At 38.6% G+C, this 24,000-nt stretch overlaps 1 long non-coding RNA gene across 1 annotated transcript; it reads left to right on the top strand.

Annotated features, from left to right (window-relative positions):
* The first annotated feature begins 304 nt into the window (after positions 1 to 304).
* Positions 305 to 24,000, top strand: LOC132648947 (uncharacterized). The gene is made up of 3 exons (XR_009587348.1): positions 305 to 383; positions 23,441 to 23,603; positions 23,861 to 24,000. It is a non-coding gene; the product is annotated as an uncharacterized LOC132648947 (long non-coding RNA).

Here is a 24,000-nt window from a genome sequence, read left to right as displayed (position 1 = left end):
TATTCAGCTGTAGGTCCCAGAAACTAATTCTTTCTAGAACACAGCTGAGACACACTGGCTGACAATGACTCAGCTTCATGCTAAATGATTTGGCTCCCAGAATCAGCCTAAAACAACTTCACATGACAAAGCCCATGTCTGAGCAAGGCCTGACTGGCAATACCACACACAGACCAGGCAGCAAAGTCGGATGGGTATTGTCCCATGGATCTGAATGAGAAAAAAAATACCTAGTAAAGATTAACCTTACATCTTTTCCTTCTTTTAAAATTTACCAGTTTATGATCTGTAATTTTTCTGAACAGAGTCACCAGTGGGAGCCGGAGTCTCCACAGTAGACATGAACACAGGATAGCAGTATTCTCATTCTGGGCTTAGAGCAGGTATGGTTTCCCTCTTCTTTAACTCTATAATTATTTTTAAGATAAAAAAAAACCCACATCTGGGTATGCCTTTTGATTTCCAGCCTAGGTAGTCAACTATACTTGGCTTCCCTCTGTGGTGATGATTTAATACTGTTTTCTTAATGGTGAATCTCAGATAAATATACCAGATATACATGGATTACTGGCTAGAATCTCAGGAGTGGAAGTTTATTCAGAGAATACATAATTTATATGTTTTGACAAAACCCATGTTGTAGGGAAAGATTATGAGCATAGTATCTCAAAAACTTCGGAATTAAATTTCAACTTGAGTATTTAGCTTGAAGCATAATATTTGGTGGTTTTCTTGACTATTTGAGATTATGTTTTGGAACTTGAAATTATTATTGTATAATCGCTATCCTTATTGCTGTGATAAAAATGCCTGATAACAAGTATGGTCCTTAGTTTCTGTCAACTTCACACAAACCTAGACATGCATGGGAAGAGGGAATGTCAATTGAAGAACTATCTCCATCACATTGGCCTGTGGGTATATCTCTGAGACATTTTCTTTCTAATTAGTGTGAGAACCCACTGTGTGTGTGTGTGTGTGTGTGTGTGTGTGTGTGTGCCATCTTTAGACAGGCTGTATAGGAAAATTTAATGAGAAAGACAGAGGAAATAAGCCAGTAACCACAGTTCCTCTGTGGTTTCTACTTTAAGCTCCTACCTTGAAGTTGTGCTGGCATCTCTTCATGATGTGTTATAACCAATAAGATTAAGCTTAAATACACATTTGTCACAAAAACAGAAAGCAAATGTAAACATGAAACAAGTTTCTTGAAGGAAGTTTTAAAACTGAAGATAAAACATAGTTAAGTTACAGGACATTGTGAACTCACACTGGAGCAGGCCCGGAAGCTGCATCCCCACCAGCTAGCTCTCGTGGTGTTGGAAAGTGCTATGTGCAGTCTTACATAGCTGTAAGCTTATGTGCTACAGTGGTGAACTGATGGGCAGGATGCATCCACTGCTGTAACAGTATGAATGTTATGCGGGTAAACAAAGAGTTTCCAATTATGTTTAAGTCAGTTCTACAAGATAGAATCCAATGCTGGTACTAAGAACCCATGGCTGGCTAGATCATAGGTCCTAGGGAAGAAGCTAATGCTAATATTTTCCTAAACTGACATGCTAATAAACTTTCCCCAAAATTCTTCTCACTGTGACATAGATTAGTACATCTCTCAACCCTCATCAGAGGACATTCTTTTTACTACAATTTATTCACTTTGTATCCAAACTGTAGCTCCCTCCCTCTTCCCCTCCCAATCCCACCTGCCCTCCCTTAGCTCCACCCATGCCCCTTCCCCAGTCCACTGATAGGAAAGGTCCTCCTCCCCTTCCATCTGACCCTAACCTATCAAGTCTCATCAGCACTGGCTATATTGTCTTCCTCTGTGGTCTGGTAAATCTGCCTCCTCCCCCACCTTAGGGGGAGGTGATCAAAGAGCCAGCCACTGAGTTCATGTCAGAGACAGCCCCTGTTCCCCTTACTAGGGAACCCACTTGGAAACTGAGCTGCCATGGGCTGCATCTGTGCTCTTTGAAGTAGACAGTAGTTAATACAGAAACCCATAATTGCTTAGCATGCAGAGAAAGAGAGACTATAGAATGCTTAGCTCTAACTGGGTCATTTGCATCACATCTCTCAACCCAAAGCTCAGAGACCATCACAGAATCTCAGAAGAGGTTGGGAAAGACTGAGAATCAGAGTTAGTTCACATCTTCAGTGTAACAGTATTTACTGGATGTGTCAGTACTAGTACAGACATAAACACACAGCAGCTGTGGCTACATGCACAAGACCTGCATAAGATCACACTACTCCAATTCCAGCATGGATGAGTGGAGAAAGGGGGATCATGAATTCCCACCTCTAGCTAAGGATCTTTTGCCAGAGATGGTAAGTACTCAGTTTTCTTCGGGAGACTACCCAAAGTCTAGTAAATGATCCTACACCCACAAATATACTTGTAGAACTAAGTGGACTTAGAAGGTTTTTCAAAAAGGAACACATGAACTTGGGAGTAAAAGGTATAATAGAGGGGGTATGAGAACAAGTAGAGGGAAGAGAGTGGTGTGGTTTGATGAAGATCCACTGTATTTTCATGAAATTTTAAATAAACAAAAATCAGCAATTTAAAGGTAGATAAACAGAGAAACAAACAAACAAATAAATGTGAAGAGGGATGTTTTAGCTCACAGTCTGGAGGTGCATGACTCACCACAGAAAGGAAGTCCTGGCCACAGGAACATGAGGCAGCTGTCGCAGTGCATCCTCAGCCAGAGAGCAGAGAGAGATGAATGACATGACGGTGATCAGATCGATGTTCCTTCTTAGTCAGCATAGGACCCCAGAGTATGGAATCGTGCAACTGACATCCATTGTTGGTCTTCTCATCTCAATGAATATCATCCAGAAGCTCCCTCATAGTCTTGCTCCGAGACTTTTTTCAAGGTGGTTCTAAATCTCATTAGGTATCAAGATCATTCATCACAACTACATTATCTAGGAAGCAATGATCATACACACAATCAGAGACGTGCACCCTTTCAAAACTATATTGCACAATAAATGACTAAGGTACAAAACTAGATTATCGCACCATGATAAAATCCTAAGATATATGTCGGCAGGGTGGTACCTTAGAATCAGTAAAGATGTAAAGATTTCATCCCACATAAGCCATTTAAAATGACTGTTATTTTACCTCATTTTTAATTATATATAAAAGCTGTAAGTATTTATGGAGTATCATGTGATATTTTAATTAAAATTGTACAATGAGTTGTTATGTAAACAACAAAACAGAAGTTACTTCTCCTACCTAAGCAAACTTCAGCATCTACTGATCACCTTTTCTTTGTCCGCCCTCCTGAGTCTTAATATTTTCTGTCTTTGGTAACCAGTATTTTATCCTCAATCTCTTTATAATTAATTTATACAATAAAATTGAACAGATATAATTCCTCTGCATATATTTTAATCTACGTAGTTTTCTTTTAAAAATGCAGAAGCAATTTAACCTTCACCTTAAGTTCAACTTGTCTACCTTTTTCTGCATCGCTAATTTCTTTTTTTCAGAACTCTTAACCTCATGCTGCACTAGTTCATACTCTTATCTGGGAATCCTCTGCAGGGTTTGAATTTACTATTCCATTGTCTTTTCTCTTCCAACGAGATTAAAGTTTTCTAACAAGCCTCAGTATATACGGCTCATTTTATGTCCTTTTACTGTCCCACACAAGAGGCAGTTAGAAAATATCCAATAAGCAATAAATGACACACATTGATGAGATAGCTCTTATTTCTCATGGTGCTGTTACTGAGAGGAACACTAAAAGTACCTAGTCAATGTTCTTGATTCTATTACTTATTCTTCTATTTCCTTAAGGGTTTCCTTTACTGGCACTATCCAAGTGAACTTTAACAAAACTATATATTTCAAACTCCTTTGTACCTCAGTTCTTATATCCGTATTAAACAATAACAGGAACATAAAACTTCAGACCTTATAAAAGTTATATTCTTCCTTACTTTTGAGTAAAGTATATCAGTAGACTAGGGAAAGGGCATAGAGGGAGGAGAGAGAGGGTGGATGGGACTAGGAAAACATGAAGGAGGGGGCTCCAGAGGGATACAAAGTGAATAAATTGTAATAAGTAAATAAATAAAAGAAATACAGACAGAGAAATGTATAAGAGCTCTACAAAGAGCTCTTATATAACAATTATTCTCAGAGAGCTAAATACTTATTAATTAAAAAATCAACACAGAAAATTCATTTTTAAGAAAGCGTAAAATTGCTTTAAATTGCATAAAATCTGTTAAACACCTGTTTTTTCAACAATGAGCCAGCATTTCACTTAAAATCAAAAGATAACAACAAAGTGTCCTTTTGTGCTAAGCTGAAGGACCTCTTTTATTTTCATTTCAAAGAAATGTCTTGATATATAAAGATGATATGGGATGGCAGTTTGGCTCAGTGGTTAAGCGCACACACTGTTCTTGCAAAGCACCAGGCTTTGCTTTCTGGAACCCATGGGTGGAGTTCCATAACTGCCTGTAACTGCAGCCACAGGGGTCCAACACCGTCGCTGGCCTCTGCAGGCCACTGCACTCGTGTTTACATACGCACACTCAGACAAGCACATATACACAGAACTAAAAATAAAATGCCCTAAAGAATAATTATTAAGTGCTTCCAGTAACCTTGGTTTTAGACCCATGGGACATTAATATATACAACCTATTTCAAAAGCAAAAGGTAGCAGCAATAGGCCAGCTGTTGTTGGAAGTATGGATGGTTCTGGGTTTCAATAGGACTTGCTATTAAATTTATTTTGGTAGTTTACAGTTGTATAAGTTACTTTTTTATGTTGCTGTGCTAAAACATCATGACCCAAAGTGATAAATTAAAAAAAATTGTTTTTGCTTCAGTTTTCAGAAGGAGAGCACAAATGTTGGGTGGGGCAGGGCTGAATCAGGACGCTGAGAAGTCAAATCTTCAACCTCATTCACTTGTTTAAGTTGGCTTGTTAGAGAGGCCAAATTATTTGAGAGTTTCAGTCTATCTTGTGCTGGGATTACAAGCACATACCGCAATGCCAAGCACTTTATAGGTTATAGGGCTTGAACTCAGACCTCCACACTTATGTACCAGGCACTTGATGAACTTTCCCAGCTCCATCATTTAATAAAATGTTGGAAATAAAACCCAAAATGGCATTAAAGGAAATTAATATTGACATTTTCATATATTGATTGGGACTTGTGATGAATCTCTTCAGGAAGAAATTCCCCTTTATACTTTAATTGCAGTAGCATAACAAGGGTGATGGCTGAAACCCTTCAGAAAGCCTGCTTTCTAACATGTTCTGCTAGAACTCCACAACCTGTTCTAGTTCGTGCAAACAACCCTGACTGCAGAACTCAGGGAAGGAACTACAAAGAAAGACTTTCAATATCCAAAGCTCTGGAGAAACAGCACATGCTACATGTTCCCTTGATATGGTGACTACACTAGTATGTGGATCTGTTTTCTCACTGGAAGTGTTCTAAGTAAATTTGATATTTACTTAATATTAACTTACTAATAATTAATATTACTTAATATTAACAAAAAGATAGTATTATATTTCCACAATAATCTTTTTTCACAAACTAGCATTCATTGGTTTTCTGTTTCCTTTGTTTAGCTTTTGTTAGTTAATTCAATATTATTAACAAAATAAATTATATGTACCTATATGAGGTAACACTATCACTGTAAGTTCATTGCATAAATAATTTGGTTGATGAGAATATTTAGTATCTAATCTATTGGTGACTTTTTTTACTAATTACAGTTTATTTACTTTGTATCCCATCTGTAGCCCCTTCCCTCATTCCCTCCCAATCCCACCCTCCCTCCCTCATCGCCCTGCCTCTCTCTAATCCACTGACAGCGAAGGTCCTCCTCCCCTTCCATCTGACCCTAGTTTATAAGGTCTCTTCAGGACTGGCTGCAATATCCTCTATGGCCTAGCAAGGCTGCTTTCCTTCAAGGCGGGGGGGGGGAGGGTAGAGGGAAGTCAAAAGATCCCGCCATTGAGTTCACAGTTCACGTCAGAAACAGTCCCTGTTCCCCTTACTAGGGAAAAACAATTAGTTACTGAGCTGCCATGGGCTACATCTCAGAAGAGGTTCTAGGTTATATCCATGTATGGTACTTGGTTGGAGAATCAGTGTCAGAAAAGACCTCTGTTATAAAGTACCCAGATTTATTTGGTCCTTGTGGTGCTCCTGTCCTCTCCAGGTCTTACTAACTCCCCATTCTTTTAGATGATTCCCTGCACTCTGCCCAAGGTTTGCTTATGAGTCTCAGCATCTGCTTTGATACATGCTAGGTGGAGTCTTATAGAAGCCCTCTGTGGCAGGCTCCTGTCCTGTTTCTTGTGTTCTCCTACTTCCATCCCACTTGTCATTCTAAGTGACAGTTGATCATCCTACCCCTGGACCTCTTTCTTTAAGTTTACAGATGTTAGTATGTTTATAATATCTAATAGGTCTAGTATCCACTTATAAGTGAGCATATACTTTGTGTGTCTTTCTGCTTCTGGGAAACCTCACTCAGGATGATCTCTTCTAAATCCCACCATTTGCTTGCAAATTTCATGATTTCTTGTTTTTAATTGCTGAGTAGTATTCCATTGTGCAAATGTACTAAAATTTGTGTATGCACTCCTCCCTTGAGGGGCATCTGGGTCGTTTCCAGCTTCTGGCTATTACAAATAAAGCTCCTATGAACATGGTTGAGTAAATGTCCTTGTTGTGTACTTGAGCATATTTTGGATACACACCTAAGAGTGGTATAACTGGATCTTGAGGAAGTACTATTCCTAATAGCCTGAGAGAGTGCCAGATTGATTTCCAAGGTGGTTGTACAAGTTTACATTCCCACCAGCAGTGGAGGAGAGCTCCCCTTTCTCCACAACCTCTACCGAATGTGTTGTCACTTGAGGTTTTGATCTTGGCCATTCTGATGGATGTAAGGTGAAATCTCAGGGTCATTTTGATTTGCAATTCCCTGATGGCTAAGGATGTTGAGCATTTCTTTGAGTGTTTCTCTACCATTCTATATTCCTCTACAGAGAATTTTCTGTTTAGCTCTGCACCCCATTTTTTAATTGAATTGCTTGATATTTTTTCCTTTTTAAATTCTTTAGTTCTTTATATACTCTGGATATTAGCCTTCTTCTGTCAGATATAGGGTGGTGAAGACCCTTTCCCAGTCTGTAGGCTGCCCTTTTGTTCTGATGACAGTGTCTTTTGCTTTGCAGAAGATTTTCAGTTCTGTGAGGTCCCATTTATTGATTGTTGCTCTTAGAGCCTGTGCTGTTCTGCTCAGGAAGTTGTCTCCTGTGCCAATGAGTTCTAGGCTCTTCCCAACTTTTTCTTCTAATGAATTTAATGTGTCTGGTTTTATGTTGAGGTCTTTGATCCACTTGGACTTTAGTTTTGTGCAGTATGATTCATATGAATCTATTTTAATTTTTCTGCATGTAGATATCCAGTTGGACCATCACCATTTGTTGAAAATGCTCTCTCTTTTCTATTGAATGCTTTTGGATTCTTTGTCAAAATTCAAGTATCCATAGGTGTGTGGGTTTATTTCAGGGTCTTCTATTCGGTTCCATTGACCCACTATTCTGTTTCTATGCCAGTACCATGCAGTTTTTATTACTATTTCTCTGTAGTACAGCTTGAGATCAGGGATGGAGATACCTCCAGAAGATCTTTTATTGTAGAGGATTTTTTTTTTAGCAATTCTGGGTTTCTTGTTATTCCATATGAAGTTGAGAATTTTTCTTTCAAGGTTTGCAAAGAATTGTGTTGATAATTTGATGGGAATTGCATTGAATCTGTAGACTGCTTTAGGTAAGATGCCCATTTTTACCATGTTAATCCTGCCAAGCCATGAGCATGGGAGATCTTTCCATCTTCTGATATCTTCTTCAATTTCTTTCTTCAGAGACTTCAAGTTCTTTTCAAACAGGCCTTTCACTTGCTTGGTTAGAGTCACACCAAGGTACTTTATGTTTTTACTGGCTATAGTGAAGGGTGTTGTTTCCTTAATTTATTTCTTGTCCCTTTTTTATTTGGTATACAGGAGGGCTTCTGATTTCTTTGAATTAATTTTGTATCCAGCCACTTTGCTGAATGTTTTTATCAGATGAAAGAGTTCTGTGATTGAATTTTTGGGGTCACTCCTGTATACTATCATATCATCTGTGAATAGTGATACTTTGACTTCTTCCTTTCTGATTTGTATCCACTTGATCTCCTTTAGTTGTCTTATTGCTCTAGCTAGGACTTCAAGTACAATTTTGAAGAGATAAGAAGAGAGTGGGCAGCCTTGCCTTGTCCTTGATTCCAGTGGAATTGATTTAAGTTTCTCTCCATTGAGTTTGATATTGGCTATAGGTTTGTTGTATGTTGCTTTTACTGTGTTTAGGTATGTGCCTTGTATCCCTGATCTCTCCAAGACTTTAAACATGAATGGGGGTGTTGGCTTTTGCCAAATGCTTTTTCGGCATCTAAGGAGATGATCATGTGGTTTTACTCCTTCAGTTTATTTATATGGTGGATTACATTCATGGATTCCCATATATTGAATCACCCACGCATGCCTGGGATGAAGCCTACTTGGTCATGGTGGATGATATCTTTGATGTGTTCTTGGAGTCTGTTTGCAAGTACTTTATTAAGTATTTTTGCATCAATGTTTATAAGAGAGACAGGTCTGAAGTTCTCCTTTTTTGTTTTGTCTTTGTGTGGTTTAGGTGTCAAGGTGACTGTCGCTTGATAGAATGAGTTTGGTAATGTTCCTTCTGTTTCCATTTTGTGGAATAGTTTGAAGAGAATTGGAGTTAGCTCTTCTCTGAAGATCTGGTAGAATTCTGCACTGAGACCATCTGTCCCTGGGCTTTTTTTTAGAAGGGAGACTTTTGATGACTGCTTCTATTTCCTTGGGGGAATATAGGACAGTTCAGTCTTTCTACCTAATCTTTATTTAATTTTGACAAGTGGAATCTATCAAGAAAATTGTCCATTTCATTTAGATTTTCAAATTTTGTGGCTTATAGGCTTTTGTAGTATGACCTAATGATTGTTTGGATTTCCTCAGTGTCTGTTGTTATATACACCTACACCCTTTTTTTCCTGATTTTGCTGATGTGAATAGTTTCTCTCTGCCTTTTAGTTAGTTTGGCTAAGAACTTGTCTATCTTGTTGATTTTCTCAAAGAACCAGTTCTTGGTTTCATGGATTCTTTGAATTGTTTAATTTGTTTCTAATTTATTTATTTCTGCCCTGAGGTTGAATATTTCCAGCTGTCTACTCCTCTTGGGTGTATTTTACTGGTGACTTTCTGATGTATCATATGTTTTGTTGATTATAGTGACAATGTTTAACAATAGATCTCTTGACTTTATCCCTCCATATACTTTAATTTATGTACCCTTAAGCTCACATCTCCTCACACACCAGTTTAGAAAAATTACTCTTTGCTGCTGTAAGTTGAAATCTGAGAGAGGTGAGAGCAGATCAAAAATGGCTGTGCTTATCGAGCACAGTGCCTGAACAGCAGGATAACAGTGATTGCAGAACAACCAACAGGCTGGGCTGTGGACCCCAAAATATCATTATTTGTGTTCCCCAATTGAAAAGAGAGCCCATGTTGAGGGAAATAAGCATGTTCAACCTCAGGTCACTCAGATAATCCCAGGAAAAGTTTCTAGGTCCCTGTAGTGTCCAGCCTCTGCCTCTGACCACCCACCTGTGCCTTCTTAGCTGCCTGCTCTCAAGGACTTAACAGACATTCACAGAACTTTTCACCCAAACACAAAAGAATATACTTTTTTCTCAGAACTTCATGAAACCTACAGAAATGACCATAAAGCAAGCTTGCACAGATATAAGATTAAAATAATGGCTTGTATACAATCTGACCACCATGGACTAAAGTTGGACCTCAACAACAATAGAAATAGCAAAAAGCCTACACATGCATGGAAATGGGACAACTCTCTACTCAAGGACAACTGGGTCAGGGAAGAAATAAAGAAAGAAATTAAAGACTTCATAAAATACAATGAAAATGAAGACATAGCATACTCAAACTTATGGGACACAATGAAAGTAGTGCTAAGAGAAAAGTTCATAGCAATAAGTGCCATCATAAAGAAATTTGAGACATCTCATACAAGAAACTTAATGGTTCACCTAAAATCCCAAAGGGTGGGGGGAGAGAAGCAGACATACCCAAGAGGAGTATATGGGCAGAAATAATCAAACTCAGGGCTGAAATTAATAAATTAAACAATAATTCAAAGTATCAATGAAATCAAGAGCTGGTTCTTTGAGAAAATCAATAAGAAAGACAAACCCTTAACCAAACTAACTAAAAGACAGAGCCACACTATCCAAATCAACAAAATCAGAACTGAAAAGGGAGATTTAACAATAGACACCAAGGAAATCCAAAGAATCTCAGCAGGTCACCAAATAAGACATTTGTCATATATAGTACTGGTCTCTCAATTATGGAAGGGTGTGCATAAAATTTAATCTCAGCTGAGGAGTAATCTACTTAGCATACAAAGCCCAGCCTTCATCATCTGGCAATGTAACACACACACACACACACACACACACACACACACACACACACACAGAAATAGAAAGAGAGACAGAGACATAGTAACACTAAGTTACAAAGCATTATTTCATGTATAACAATTTTAGGATTTTTAAAGAGAGTTGCTTTCTAATGATAAGAGATTGAAACAATTCTATGTTCAACCAAAGCGATACAGAGCAAATGCATCAACTTGTAGAGTTTTACAAGCCCTAAACTTTGAAAATCCCAACATATTCTGGTTTTCATTTGGTTCTAGCTGTCAATATGATTAGGTGAAGTCTTTGGAGGGTTGTTATTAGGTCTTCTGGGGATTTTGTGAATGTAACAGTATTTCGGAGTGTTCTTCTCCTGGCTGAGTTCTCATGTAAACATTAAGAGTCCACAGTCACCAGAAAGACATATGTGTCTCTAAAACATCACAATCCATTCCTTCGGTGCAGGGTGTATTACAGCGGAGGGAAGTCACTGCCAAGTCAGGAGCTATGCATGAGAACTCAAAATCCCTAAAACTCTTGTGCCTGTGTGGACTATTGTGATACTCCCAGGCCCACTCAGGGCCTCAAATAATAAAACAAAACAAGATTTACAGAGCCTGTATGAATCTTGCTACGATGGCGCCCGTCATCCGTGCTCATTCAGCAAGACAGGATGTCACCTTTAGGGATTCGTGTCGAGAGTCCTGAAAAGTATTTTAAAAATACCAAGATGCTGTTAGTAAGACACCGCTTGGCCAGTTATGAAAGTCTTCAATATATATTACACTTTCTAAGTTTAAATTCCTTATTAGAGAATAATCAGATATTAGTGCTGCTATGGTGGTTCAGGGGGTGAAGTCCTTGTGAAAATCTGAGTTTGATACCCAGAACCCACAGTTGAAGAAGAAAATCATCTTCCCCAAGTTGTTCTCTGACCTCCACCACTTGTACACACACACACACACACACACACACACACAGAGAGAGAGAGAGAGAGAGAGAGAGAGAACTATGCATGTGAACATATACCCACAGAATGAGAGAAAAATAAAGCTATTCATGTTCATTATATTACAAGTTTTAAAAATGTTTTAGCAAAACTACTGAATTCATTTGTTAGTGTCATAAAACATATCTTTACAAAGTATTAAATTCCATTGCTATCTTTTTTAAATTCACCTTACTTTTTTTGTCAAGTGAAAGTATTAGAAAAAGATAAAATACCACCATTTAAAAAGCAGTCTGTTATGGGCACATAAAAACATCCTTTTAAGTTAACTCAAGGTCTCAAACCTGTACTAAATACACCAAAAACACTATCTCTAGCCACTTATTACAATCCCCAATTCAATGTGTTTTTAGGAACCTTGTAAGAATAAAAGAATAAACCGTGATATGTGCTTCTCACCCTGTTATATTCTTTTCCCTTTTATGTGTGTTCATGTAGGGATGGGGTAACATGCGGAGATGCGTACTTATGTACTTGTGTTCATATCAAGGCCAGAGCAGGGCGTTTTCCTTAGGTAACATCTATCTTTCTTTGGGTAGTATCATCTAGCTTTTTTTTTTTTGGAGGCATATTCTTTCATTTTCCCTGGATTTTCCTGCTTAAGCAAAAATAACTGAACAGCATGCCCAAGGGTTCCATCTATCTCTGCCTCCCCAGTGCTGGGATTGCAAGCATGTGACAGAAGGCCTTAAAAAATGGTGTCTGCGCTTTGACCTCCCCACACCTACCACTAACGAGGGAGGAGCAGCCCTGCTAGGCCACAGAGGAGGACTTTGCAGGCAGTCCTGAAGATACCTGATAAACCAGGGTCAGATGAGAGGGAAGGAAGTACTCCCCTATCAGTGGACTTAGAAGGGGGCAAGGAGAAGATGAGGGAGGGAGGGTGGGATTGGGAGGGAATGAGAGAGGAGGATACAGCTGGGATACAAAGCTAATAAAATGTAACCAATATTAAAAAATAAAAAAATTAAAAAAATGCTGTCTGGGGCTTAACCTCAAATCCTTATGCTTGTAGAGCAAGCACCTTTTCAACTGAGCCATCTAACTAGCCCTATTTTCTGCTTTCTTATTGAAACAGTGGTTTCCCCTTGGTTCTCTCTGACAATACTTTCATTATCTTTTCCAGTGGATGAATCAGATCAGGTCTATAGGGTTGCTGCCACATACTGTCCAGATGATAGACCTCAGTTCTGGAAAAACTCTAAATAGGCATGTTCATGCACTTATTTTAGGTTCTGGATACTTTGTCCTTTTATATCTATTAATATTGTTCTCAGAATATATGTATATATGTATATATCGTATGTTTATATATACATACAATATATGTATGTATGTATGTATGTATATTGTACATATATATGTATGTACATACATATATATATTCTTCATGTTAGTTTGAGAACAAATATATATAAAGAAAAGTAGATTTTCTCTCTCTGAAAAGAGCATTCCCTTCAAGTTCAAAGCAGAGCAAAGACAGACATGAACAACATGCATCGGATATCAGCTTTACCTGTTTCCAAATGTGCACATCAATCTGTCAGATCCTATGATTTCCCAAAGTGCAAATCACATTGTATAATTAAAAGTCTTCCATCAAACTACTATGACTGCGCATCAATGTATATCAGTGCTTTCTAATTGAGTCAGAAACTCACTAATGTGGGAAAATCACCCTGACAGATAACACAACAACCTTCCTTTCTAAAAATGTGTCAAAGTACACAACATCTAGAATTCACTTGCATTAGTAATGAATTAAATAATTTACCCCTTGAGAATAGTTATGCACACATAGTAAAGAGGCTGCAGAGAGTGAGAAGAAAATGAATTGAACTGAATAAATTTGTTATGTCTCTAAGGTTCTTTCAAAACTGCATTGATAATTCTAAGACTTTACCTAGAAAATATATTTTTCACGTGGATTTATTCTGGGCCAGAGAAATAGCCCAGCAGGGAAAGGGGCCTGCAGCAAATCTGAACATGTGACTTCAGTCTCCAGTTTCTGCATGATAAAGAGATCAAACTTCTCCATTTGGTTTCTCGGCTTCCATAAATGTAATGTGTCATGTGCTCACTCTCCATACACACACATTTTCACACAAGATAAAAAAATAACTATAGCAAGAATAGATTTATTCCATTCAAGTTGATAAACATTGCAAAGAATTGGTAAAATCATTTATGTCTGTTCCTGCTTTATACTCTGTGTGTGTGTGTGTCTGCATATACATATCTGTAAGAATTCACGCGTCTGCTGAGCGGTGTGTGTAACTCTGTAGTCCTCAAAACCCCAGTTGCTGGTGCAGAAAGAAATAAAGCACTTGAGATGCCAAGTTCATTTCCAGCACAGGCAGCTTAATGAAAGGAATTCAAGGGACTTAAAGAAGACACAAAAAAACATATCAATAAAATTAAGGAGAATAAACACCTGAGTCATACCCAAGAAAATACAAAAATAGGGGTAACAGAAATGATGAAGATAGTCCAGGAGTTGAGAACAGAATTCTGTAAGGAGGTAGAAACACTGAAGAAGACTCAAGCTGCATGAAAGTGAAATTAAAAAATTGTAATCCAGCATATAAACAAACTGAAAGGGGAAAAAAACACATAATAATCTCCTTAGATGCTTAAAAAGCATTTGATAAAATCCAACATTCATTTATGTTTAAAGTCCTGGAGAGATCAGGGATACAAGGCACATACCTAAACATAGTAAAAGCGATATACAGCAAGCCTATAGCCAACATCAAACTGAACGGAGAGAAACTTAAAGCAATCCCACTGAAATCAGGGACAAGACAAGGCTGCCTACTCTCTCCATATCTCTTCAACATAGTTCTTGAAGTCCTTGCTAGAGCAATGAGACACATAAAGGGGATCAAGGAATTCAGTTTGGAAAGGAAGAAGTCAAAGTATCACTATTTGCAGATGATATGATAGTATACATTAGTGACCCCAAAAATTCTATTAGGGAAATCTTACAGCTGATAAACACCTTCAGCAAAGTGGCTAGACACAAAATTAACTCAAAAAAATCAGTAGCCCTCCTGTATACAGAAGAAAAATGAGCTGAGAAAGAAATTAAGGAAACAACACCCTTTACAATAGCCACAAAGGACATAAAGTACCTTGGGGTGAGTCTAACCAAGCAAGTCAAAGACTTGTATAAAAAAAAAAAAAAACTTTCAGTCTCTGAAAAAAGAAATATAAGATATCAGAAGATGGAAAGATCTCCCATGTTCATGGCTTGGCAGGATTAACATGGTAAAAATGGCTATCTTACCAAAAGCAATCTACAGATTCAATGCAATTCCCATCAAACTACCAACACAATTCTTTACAGACCTTGAAAGAAAAATTCTCAACTTCATATGGAATAACAAGGAGCCCAGAATTGCTAAAACAATCCTCTACAATAACAGATCTTCTGGAGGTATATCCATCCCTGATCTCAAGCTGTACTATAGAGCAACAGTAATAAAAACTGCATGGTACTGGCAGAGAAACAGGCTGGTGGATCAATGGAATTGAATAGAAGACACAGAAATAAACCCACATACTTTTGGACACTTGATTTTTGACAAAGAGGCCAAAACCATACAATGGAAAAAAGGTAGCATGTTCAACAAGTGGTGCTGGACTAACTGGATATTTACATGTAGAAAAATGCAAATAAGTCCGTACTTATCACCCTGCACAAAACTGAAGTTCAAATGGATCAAAGACCTCAACATAAAACCAGACACACTAAACCTGTTATAAGAAAAAGTGGGGAAGAACCTTGAGCTCATTGGCACAGGAGACAACTTCCTGAACAGAACAGCAACAGCACAGGCTCTAAGAGCAACAATCAATACATGGGAGCTCATGCACTGATTGAAAAATTTCTGCAAAGCAAAAGACACTGTCCAGCCACTCTCCCCCCAGGTACAGAATGGAGCAATGATAGGGGGGTACATGAGAAGGCACTGTGATTTAAGAATGATCCACTATAATAGCAAAGTCTCCCGGCTTTTACTTAACTTTGTGTACCTGGGGGGAGAGTGGCTGGACCATTTTGCATCAGTAACAGATGAAACATGGAGCATCTCAGTGGCTGGGAAAGAGGAAAAGATGTTATTAGTATTGCTAGTGGGATTTTCATATCAAACTGAAATTGATTTATTCTCATTTCACTAGTTAGGATTAGTGACATTATAGCTTTAACTACAAGGGTGCTAATGCATACTGGTGAGCAGAAAATAAAATCAATTGAGTACCTCCTAATCTGTAAGGCTGTGCCTATCACTTTAGGAAGGGTAACAAACCCAAGGCTTTTAGTTGATAGTAGCGGGATCATAGTCTTCTTTCCAGTCTGAATTGTGCTTCAGTCCTGCTTTTCTTCAGTCAGGGCACAGTGAGTATTGTCTACTCACTAGATGCTCCAGTTGTATTTCTACAGTCTCCTTCATGTAGAATATTAAATAAACAAATGCCATAAAAAAAGACACTGTCATAGAACAAAATGAAAGCCTACAGATTGGGAAAGGATCTTCACCAACCCTAAATCTGAAAAACTCTACTAACTCAACTGGAAAACTCAATGGAAGCTTTACCAGAATCAAGCAGAGGACAGAATATAAAAACTCAAAAACAAAGTACATATCTACTCCAAACAAACAAGATATATGAAAAATTTAAAAACACACAGGACAGTAACTTATGGGAAATGTTGAAAGACATGAGAAAACAGAATTTTTTGATTAGGCATAGATGAGGAAAATAGGCATAAATGAGTCAGAGGATTATCAAGTAAATGGCATAGATGAGATCTTCAACATGATCATAGATGAGAACTTCCCCGAACTGGAGAAAGACACACCCATAAAGCTACAAAAAGCACACAGAACACCAAATAAACAAGACCCGAAAAGAAGATTCCAATGGCGTATTATATTTTAAACACTGAATATACAGAACAAAGAAAGTATTTTTGAAAGCTTTCAGAGGAAATAATGCAACTCACATATTAAAAAAAATAACTATCATAATAAGAGCTAACATCTCATTGGAAAATTTGAAAACCAGAAGAGTTTACAGTAATGTTTCCCAAATCCTAAGGGACTATGATAGTTTACGAAAATTAATATACACAACCAAATTATCCACCATAATTAACAGAGAAAGAAAAACTTTTCACTATATAAACAGCATGAAAAATTATATAAAATAAAACAAACCTATATAAATACAAGAAGCAATATTTCAGATTAAAGAAATGACTGAGCACAAAAGAGAGACTATAGAAAAATAAAATGCCATAATTATTAAAACACAAAGTACCATTTAGAACACAACCAACACCAAAAGTCAACAACACAATGACTGAAAATAATACAAATATTTATACAATAACTTTAAATACCAATGATCCCAATTATCCACTAAAAGACACAGGATCAGAGAATTCTCTGTAGAGGAATACCGAATGGCAGAGAAGCACTTGAAGAAATGCTCAACCTCACTAGCCATTAGGGAAATGCAAATCAAAACAACCCTGAGATTTCACCTTACACCCATGAGAATGGCCAAGATCAAAAACTCAAGTGACAACACATGCTGGAGAGGTTGTGGAGAAAGGGGTACCCTTCTCCACTGCTGGTGGGAATGTAAACTTGTACAACCACTCTGGAAATCAATCTGGCACTTTCTCAGACAACTAGGAATAGCGCTTCCTCAAGATCCAGCCATACCACTACTGGGCATATATCCAAAAGAGGCTCAAGTACACAAAAAGGACATTTGCTCAACCATGTTTGTAGCAGCTTTATTTGTAATAGCCAGAAGCTGGAAACAACCCAGATGCCCCTCAACTGAAGAATGGATGCAGAAATTGTGGTACATCTACACAATGGAATATTACTCAGCAATGAAAAATAAGGAAGTCATGAAATTTGCAGGTAAATGGTGGGATCTGGAAAGGATCATCCTGAGTGAGTTGTCCCAGAAGCAAAAAGACACACATGGTATATACTCACTCATATAGACATACAACATAAGACAAACCCACTAAAACCTGTGCATCTAAAGAAACTAAGCAAGAGAGAGGACCCTAACTAAAATGTCCAATCCCCATCCGGAAAGGCAAAGAGGATGGACATCAGAAGAAGAAGAAAACAGGAAACAACCTAGGAACCTACCACAGAGGGCCTCTGAAAGCCTCTGCCCTTCAGACTATCAAAGCAGATGCTGAGCCTGATGGGCAACTGTTGGGCAGAGTGAATGGAATTTTAGGTAAGAACTGGGAAATAGTAAGAGCTGGAGAGGACAGGGTCTCCACAAGGAGAGCAACAGAACAAGAAAATTTGAACACAGGGAACTTCCCAGAGACTCATACTCCAACCAAGGACTATTCATGGAGATAACCCAGAACCCCTGCACAGATGTAGCCCAGGGCAGTTCAGAGTCCAATTGGGTTACATAGTAATGTGAAGAGGGACTGCCTCTGACATAATCTGATTGGCCTGCTCTTTGATCACCTCCCTCTGGGGGGGAGCAGCCTTACCAGGCCATAGTAGAGGACAATGCAGCCACTTTTGATGTGAACTGACAGACTAAGATCAGAAAGGAGAGGAGAAGTCTATTAGTGGACTTGGGGAGTGGCATGCAAGCAGAGGGAGGAGGGAGGGTGGGATTGGGAGGGGAGGAGGGAGGGGCTTATGGGGGATGCAGAATGAATAAAGTGTAATTGATGAAAAATTAAAAAAAAAGACACAGGATCAATAAACAAAATCTGTCTATCTGTTGTGTACAGAAATCATACTGTAGCTTTTAAAGATAGAACAATGCTGGACATGATGGCATGTGCCATTATTCCCAGCATTCAGGGAGGCAAAGGTAGGTAGATCTCTGTGATTTCAAGGCCAGCCTGATCTATAAAATGAGTCCAGGACAGCCAGGGCTACATAGAAAAACCCAGTCTTGAAAAATCAAAATATAAGATAAAATAAAATAAAAAAGTTAGAACCACCTTAGAGTTAATGGATGGATAAAAATACTACTATCAAATGGGAACAGAAAGCAAGCAGACATTCCTATCTTAATAGCTAACAAAATAAACATCAAACTAAAACCTTTCAGATGAGATGAAAGGGGACATACCATTATCAAGGGAACATTCAATCAAGAAGACATTGCTATCCTAAACATGTATACAACAAACCCTGATTAACCAATTTTATAATTTAAAAAATGTACATATTGGAATTAAGAACATAGATCAACACTGATCAATCAATAATAAGTGATGTCAATACCCCACTTTCTCCAACAGATATATCATCTGGAAAAAATAAATATCAGGAATAGTAGATATCATACATTATGAGAATTTAATAGACACCTACAGAATATTCCAACCAAACACCAAAAAATCCACCTGCTACTAAGCAGCACATGGAAGCTTTTATAAATTAGATGTATCCCAGGAAACAGAACACGCATTTGCAAAGACTATAGATTGCCTTCCACAAACTGACAGCAAGGCACCTTTGCTAAAGACAACACCTATGCTACTCATTGAACACGGAGAGGTGGAACCATTGCCTACACTGAGGCTTGTGTCACTAGCATACAACATGAGAATTTTTCCTGTGCTGCAAATCTGTCTAAACAACTGTCGAGCTATATTTTAGGTAATTGGACTGGAGAATTCAATACTACGATGGAGCAGCTGAGAGTGGCCATTGTCACAGTAAATTCTACCAGAGTGGACGCAGGACTAGCCACAGGATTATCAACATGGATTGCTGCAGCCATGAATCATCTGAAGGAATGGGCGGGCATGGGAGCATTAGCAGGCCTTCTGGTGTTGGTCTCCTTGGTTTGCCTGTGGTATATATGCAAGATTAGAGTCTCACAACAGTGTGATGCAGCCATGATCATTCAGGCCTTTACAGCCATTGAAGCAGGACAGTCTCCCCAAGCATGGTTGGCTACCATAAAAAGCTAAAATGATACGCTCAGGATGCGAGGCTAAGCACTGCACTCAGGGTCAGCCGCTTTGGACCCAGAGAAGAGCATGTCTGATTGCATGCGGGTTGATGCCCCAGGTCCCGCCTCTGAGAAAAAGGTATAGGACGGGTCTGATGCTCTTTGGGTGGATGACACCTAAATGAACATCGGTACAAAGTCCCAATTTATTTCTAATATCAGAGATCAGACCTCTACTCTTGCCTGATGCGTCTAAAACAAAAAGGGGGAACTGTAGAGAGCTGCGGAATGCTATGCCTTAAAGATGGAGCTGGTTTCCGCCTTCCACCTTCCGGATGGTGAGTGCTCTCTGTCATGAACAATTCCACATTTGGCTAAGGCTGAGGATCTGGCTTGCTTCCATGTATGTGGACCTATCTGCATTGCCCACGTGGCACGCCTGGGTTGGCTACCCAGAGGCTATTTAAGCTGTGGGCTGGCTTTCCCCAGGGTCCGAGGATTGTTCAAGGTTCCTGAATAAACTGCATTGAAAAAAAAAAAAAAAAAAAACAAATAATACAGATCTAAAATAAATAAGTAAAATGACTCCTAAGGATATTCTGTTGTAGTCATCGATGCCTTGCTCAGCCAGCGTCAGAGAAGCTTCCTTGCCACAGATGGGAACAAATACAGAGACCCACAGCTAGACATGATGCAGAGAGTGAGGGACCTTGGAACACTCAGCCATAAATTCGATGTCTCCATTAAATCCCTCCCATCAGAGCTCAGGGAACCTTGAAGAAGAGGAGGCATAAGGAGTGTAAGTGTCAGGGAACCAGGCCCTCTAAATCAACATGACCTAAGCACATAGGAACTGAGAGACTGGGGCAGCATGCACAGGGTCTACATGGTCTATACCAGGTCCTCTGCACATATCTGACTTCTAGTTTAGTATTTTTATGGGATTTCTGAGTGTATGAACAAGTGGTTCTCTCTTCTTGTCCTCTCTCTTGGGCTGTTTGTCTTCACTGTTTCTATTGTCCAACTTTGATGTAGATAGTTTTTGTTTCATCTTACTACATTTTACTTTGTTATATATATTTTTGAACACATGAATGAATGAATTAAAGAATGAGTGGGTGAATGATTGAAAACCTATCCACTAGGTTGATGGTTAAAAGCCAAACTGCCACTTATACCTGCTAGGAGAGGAAAGATTAGTTTTCTTTAATAGAGTGACACTGAGTATGTCACCCATTCCAGGGCAGCCCACATGTTCATGAGAAGCTGACCAACAAATAATGGTCCCCAAAGTTTTGTGTGCTTTTATTTGGTTACAATTTGGTGGGTAAGGAGTTGGGTTTGTTTGTTTTTGTGTTTCTGGTTTTTTTTTAAAATGTGTTTTTATTTTATGTTTTCTTTGTTTGGTTTGCTTTACTTTGATTGATGTATTGTAGTTTTTTTTGTTTTTGTTTGTTCTTTTTAGTAGTCTCTGTTAATATCTGAGATGATAATCTCTCCAGTATTGTTCATTTGTTCTGAATTATTTTGAATATCTTGGGTCTCTGTGGTTCCATATAAATTTTAAGCTTTTTTTCTATTTCTATTGAAAATGATACGGAGATTTTGATTTATATTCCACTGATTTATATTCCAGTGATTTAAATAGCATTTTGTAAAATGGTGATTTTCACAATATTTGTTCTACTAATCTATGTGCATAGAATATTTTCCATTATCTATTTTTATCTGTTAGATATTATCTATTAGATATATCCATTATCTATTTTTCTCTATCTCTTTTTTTCAGAGGTTTAAGTTCTTTATTGTCGACATCTTTCAGGTTTTGGTTAGGTTTTTCTTGGATTACTTTTTAAAGGCCACTGTGGATGGGAGTATGGCCATGAGCCAAGTCACAATGGACACGCCTCCAACATAGCTTAGCACTCCACGGTTAAGGAACACTGTGGATGAGGGGGCTGAAACACTCTAAGGGCCAGAGGATCAGGTAGTTTTGTTGTGAGATCATGTTCCTTAGTAAGAACATAACTTTACTTGTAATGTTTGTCCAACATGACCGCCCAAAAGTGAGCTTAAAAATCACGACACCAACAAACATGCCAACAAGATGAGGAAAACCTCACTGGTCTCAACAAGACACAATGTGCTAGAATGTGTGTGTGCTGTCTGAGAGCAGGTGCCCACAGAGGCCAGAAGAAGCCAACGAATCCCTTGGAGCTGAAATGGCACATAGTTGTGAGCTATATGATATCTGTCCCAGGAATTTTACTCAGGTCCTCTACAAGAATAACAAATTCTCACAGTAACTGAGCTTTCTCTCCTGGTCACTTAAACTATTTTTTATGTTCATGTTTGCCTTGCATAGTCAAGCAATGTATTCATTAAGCCTTAACCTTTACAGAAAAGCCAAGGAAATGCAATTGATGCTGCTACTTGCTTAACATCTGACACTTGTCCAAACTTTCCTTCTAGAACTTGATCTGATCTGTATGGCTTTAGACATTGTATAAAATTCTTGAGAGTAACTATGATTCCACTGGACTAAATTGTCCTGTGTCTTCCAGGGATTTTTTTCTTATTATTGTTATTTTGATTATCATAAATTTCTTATTAATGAGACTCACTGTGTTGCTTCTATATGTACACTCAGTGAGCATGGAACATGTCCAATCTCTCTTTCCCAGCACTTACTAAAAGAAAAACTTGAAGAAATTAAATGAATTGCCATCAAGGTGAACATGAAGGATCCTTAATGAAATTTTTACATCAATGAGCATGGGAAAATTATTAGGGTACTAGGGAGATGTTTTAGTGGATAAAATGCTGTGCAAAGATTAAGACCTGAGTTCAGATCCCAAGCACCCTTGTAAATACTAGGCTAACATGCTGCAGGTGAGGGAGAAACAGACAGGAACTTTCCAGAGCAAACTGGCTATCTGGATTAATCAAGTGAGCTTTTTTGGTCAAGGGAGAGACTCTTCAATACATAATGTGAAGACTGATTAAAAAGGGCTTCCTTTGTCAACCGCTAGCACCTATATGTGTGCATATACACAAAGAGTCCCTCCCACATGTGCTCATAAGCCAGTGAACACATATGAATACTCATGCACACCACAAACACACAAGTCCAAAAATATGTAAGGTATTTTATTTTTATATATGTGTAGGAGTGCAGTGCCTGTTGAATCATGAATATGACATTGGATGCTTTGGAGCAGGAGTTTCAGGTGGTTAAGTGACATGGATGCTGGGATCACAGAAGTCAGGTCCTCTTCAAGAGCATGCTCTGGACACCTGACCCACATGTTCTACCCATAATAAGAATGATTAGAGACAAATAATCAAGGAAAAAGTCTTCCGTGATCCTTCTGTTCTCAGACATAATTTCTTCTATTCTCCTTGTCTCCACCAAGCCATTTATCTCCCAGACAAAGAGGCATGCACTGAGCAGCTTGCCAGCACAACAGATTCAGTTTTGGAATTCTCTTAATTGCTGTTGACTGGTGGCAGTAACCCAGAGAAATCTGTGTGGCTGCAGTAGGAGAGAGGAGAAAAAGAGCCCTGTGACATTCTGGCCCTCTGGGGAATCATGCCTTTGAAAAGGAGAAAGCTGAGCTTCTGCATCAGGGAAGCTGTATGGGCTCTATCCAGCTAAGCTCAGTGAGCATAATGCTTACTTACTAGAAGCTTCCTGCTGCACTTCTATGATTTCATTCCTCATGCTTAAACTTCACATCTGGTAGCAGACTGTAAGATTTTCAACCTCTGCCCAGATTTTTTCCCCTCCCTAGGGAAAAAAATGATGGAGGTGGGGAGCAGTATTAACCACCTCATTCAAACTAATATTATCACCTTTTGCAGAACTAATGAGATGCTATAATTGCCTACACCGCATACCTGTTTCGCTGGGAGCGCATTTCAAAGGTGCACGAATTAGCCATTGCCAGCTTCATAATTAGCGTGTGACAACTTTAATTCCAACAGCATGTTTAATCAACAGCAACAGATGGAAGTGTGCCTGGTGGTAAGTCACCCCCTTCCCAGCTCCCGATAGAAGCCTTGTCCCGCTGGCTCCCAGTTATGGACCATTCAGCATTGCAAGCACTAAATTACTAGTAATATTCTCCATCTTTTTCATCGGCGCTGCCCCACCCCGAGAATAATTAACAGCACTGATACGTACGGAGTACACCCTGTATACTTGACTCAATTTCTTTTTAAACAAAAGCCTCTAAACTGCCCCGCAAAGGATTTCAATGCTCCTCCTTTACCATTTTACAGGTGCGGGAATTGTGTCCAGAAGACAACCCTGATGTGACTCAAGTTTCACAGTTTGTGAGCAACAGGAATTCAAGCTCTTTGGTTTCTGGCACCCATGCTGGGTAATTGTGTTCGACTATAATAAAAACCACTTTTGTAGA

This window comes from Meriones unguiculatus, chromosome 18, assembly GCF_030254825.1.
Source record: "Meriones unguiculatus strain TT.TT164.6M chromosome 18, Bangor_MerUng_6.1, whole genome shotgun sequence".
NCBI classification, from domain to species: domain Eukaryota; kingdom Metazoa; phylum Chordata; class Mammalia; order Rodentia; family Muridae; genus Meriones; species Meriones unguiculatus.
Note: the sequence above shows the minus strand (reverse complement) of the source record. Positions and strands in the feature narration are given on the sequence as shown.